The sequence below is a fragment of the Nannospalax galili genome, unplaced genomic scaffold, assembly GCF_000622305.1.
Source record: "Nannospalax galili isolate Female #2095 unplaced genomic scaffold, S.galili_v1.0 scaffold1096, whole genome shotgun sequence".
NCBI lineage: Eukaryota > Metazoa > Chordata > Mammalia > Rodentia > Spalacidae > Nannospalax > Nannospalax galili.
Window position 1 is genome coordinate 1,370,757 of NW_008338289.1, and position 3,478 is coordinate 1,374,234.

Sequence of the window (3,478 nt, forward strand, 5' to 3'; positions counted from 1 at the left end):
CATGTTGATTTGGAAAGCTTCCAACAAATAGAATTTTTATTTGAGGTTTTTCTTTTGCTAATTTTATTTTATTTTAAATATCTTATTTATTATTTTTATTTTATGTGTATGAGTGTACTGCTTGCATGTATGTAAGTATACCCCTGTGATACAATGTCCACAGAGGTCAGAAGAGGGCATTGGATCCCCTGGAACTGGAGTTAAGGATGGTTGTTAGCTGCCATGTGGGTGCTGGGAACTGAACCCAGGTCTCTGCAAGAGCAGCCAGTGCTCTTAACTGCTGAGCCATCTCTCCAGCCTCCCTTTGCTAATTTTAAAGTCCTCTCTAGTGACCAAAATCGTGTTTAAATCAACAAAGAGGAAAGTATCACCGTTTTAACAGAGTTTACCTTTTAGTTATTTAAATAACTTAATAATAGCCACAGAGAACAGGCACTCACTCTTGGGAGTTAGTCATGTGACTACCGAAAGGCTCAAGTTGAAAGGTGAAGTCAATGTTTGGCTGAGTTTACATACCGCTTGCAAGATCAAACAAACTCTTCTTACTGTAGCACAGCAATTCATTCTCAGTCATTTTGTAGTGCTCTTTCCGTAACAGGAGCAACAGAGTCTCAGAAGGTATTTGCCAAGGAAGCTAGACAAAGGGAAAAGCCATAGGACCACAGGCAGGAGTATGTGATGCAGAATCACCTGCAATCCAAACATCTCAAAGGAGAGAGGCATGGTGCCAACACAGGGGAAGCAGGGCTCCTGGGGAGAGCACCTGTGTCTCAAGAAGCGGGATCTGAATTAATCCACTCACACCCTCCATCTCAATCTCACTATCTGCAGCCTTGCAGCAAATAGTAACTGTTTGGTAATGATTTCCAAAGCATAAATCTTTCAAAGAGCTAATTTTCCAAACAACTGATTCTGTTTTCCTAATACAACTGGTTTTGCCTAAAATTTTCCTAATAGCAACTAAATTATCAACCTGTTCAGGCTAAGATCCACTTACGAGTTTGTTCCTTGAGGCACATGGCATGATTAAGGACTGTGTTCTGTGCTGGGTGATCTCAAGTCTCGATCTAGATAAGCTGTTAGAGGCTGACTGTGTGTGCCTCCCCACTGTGAAACCCACACGTTGAAATCCTACCCCCAGATGATGCGATTTGGAGGTGAAGCTTGGAAGTTAAGTAGTCCATGACGGAGAGAGAGCATGGATGAGATTAGGTCCCTTAGAAGAAAATACACGAGAACTTGCTTTATCCAGGAAGCAAGCCATCCCCAGCACCAAACACGCAGGCACTTTTGTCTTGGACTTTGACATCTCCAGAACTGTTAGACCTCCGTGGTTCTTGCTGAACCTCCCAATGTGTGGCGCTTGCTTCAGCTTCTGAACTGTAGGGACGTGCTGAGCAACGAGGAAGCAGCTTCTCTGCTAGGCCTCTGTGCTGAGCGCTGGTCCCCAGATGCTTCCTCTCATACTCCCCTTTGACCACAGACAGCTTTCAGTGAGGCAACAACATTCTTTCCTCATGCAGCTCTAGTGCAAGGTAATGCACTCATAAAATTTTGAGAAGTTGATGAAAACATGGGCCGCAAAATATATGGGCTATAGATTGGGTCTGGAATATCTACTAGGGGCCGTGTGCATAATAAGCTTGACCCCAGCCTGCTTCTCTATCTCTATTGCTGGGTGGTGGGATATTCAGAAGGTCCTTTGTCAGGGAAGGCCATTAGAAGCACGGTTTTGAAGAGGACAGGGGCTCTGGCCCCTTCCCAAGTCTCTTCCCCTCCTGGCCAAGTGAGCTGAGGACCACAAGACCAAAAGCAGTTATGGTGGGGCTTCCATATACCAAAATGTACAAACTGTGAGCCAAAAAGTCTTTTCCTCTTTTTTTTAAAAGGTTTAATTTATTTACTTTTTATGTGTATTTTCCCTTATACATTGTAAGTGTACTAAGTGCATGCAATGCTCAAAGAGGCCAGAAGGGGGTGTCAGATTTCCTGGAACTGGAGTTAGGGATGATTGTTAGCTGCCATGTGGGTGCTGGGAACCAAACCCAGGTCTTCTGCAAGAGCAGCCAGTGCTCTTAAATGCTGAGCCATCTCTAATGAGAGCATCTCAAGTACTTTGTCATAGAACTAGAAGGTTGACTAGTATAACATGCATTCCAAAGAAAAAACATTAGTCATCATACCTGCCTTTTTAAAGGAATTTATAAACCATTATGTCCAAACTGTACATTATGTTCAGACTGTATTCACCTTCCAATTATTTTTTATAATTTGTTAAATCAACATTGTTCAGTAGCTATACATTTTTATGACAGTTAATTTTAATTAGTCAACTTGCTTGAATTAAGAAACAGAGCATTAATGAGACATATCTGCTGCTTACTGCTCTCCAGGCACCTCTGCTTCTACTGAGAAACAGCTCTCTTACAGACTCTAAGACTCCAGCACACCCCCAAGCCTTGGACCTCTTTTCAGAATCAGACTGCAATCGCTGCCTGATGTGACTAAGGTACAAATATCTGAATGTCACACTTCTTCAGCCTCTGCTTGTGGGCCAGGGATCTGGTGGATCCCCCAGTTTGAGGCCATGTGCCTGACTCAATCTCTTACTTCCAGTGGGTATTTTGGTACCAATTATCCCACAGAACTTTCACTTTTCTCTTAGACCCAGAGATTGCCATCTGGCTTATATTTTAGGCCTACTCGTTGCTTTGTGTTTCTGTCCTATTTTCTGCGCTAGAAAGATCTTTATCTTGTTTTAGGAGAAAGACATGCCACTGTGATTTATGTATTTAATATTTTAGTGAAAGGTCTGTGTTTGCAGCTAGAGCTGGAAAGGGTCTTGTACATGTCAGCAACCACAAAGCAACATTGTCTGGCAAAGAGCAACGGCTTCCTGAGGACTTCTGAAGAAGGTCACATGAACTGAACCTGGTGCGAGGATTGCAGGAGATGGGGAAAGACTGATGGGGCACTGGAAAGGGGTATGGGCTCCAATTTGGAGGAAGAAACCTGTAAGCTATCTGTCAGAGAGGGCGAAGGGACTGGTTTAGTTGGTATACGCTGGTTAGTTTTTGTCATCTTGACACAACTTAGACATACCTTGGAAGACAGAGTCTCAACTGAGGAATTTCCTCATCACAGATTTGTCTGTGGGGCATTTTCTTTACTGGGAACTGGTGTGGGAGGGCCCAGCCCACTGTGAGTGGTACCATCCCTAGGCAGGTGGACCTGGGTTGTCTAAGAAAGGTAGCTGAGCAAGCCATGGAAAAGAAGCCAGAAAGAGTATTCCTCAGTGGTCATTCCTGCCTCCAGGTCAGTGCCTTGAGCTCCTGCCCTAGTTTCCCTCAATGATGGACTATAACCTGTAAGGTAAAATAAACCCTTTCCTCCTCAGGTTGCTTCCGGTCAATGTTTTAGCACAGCAACAGAGAAGCAAAATAAGACACAGTCCAAAGATATTGACTTACCCAAGGTC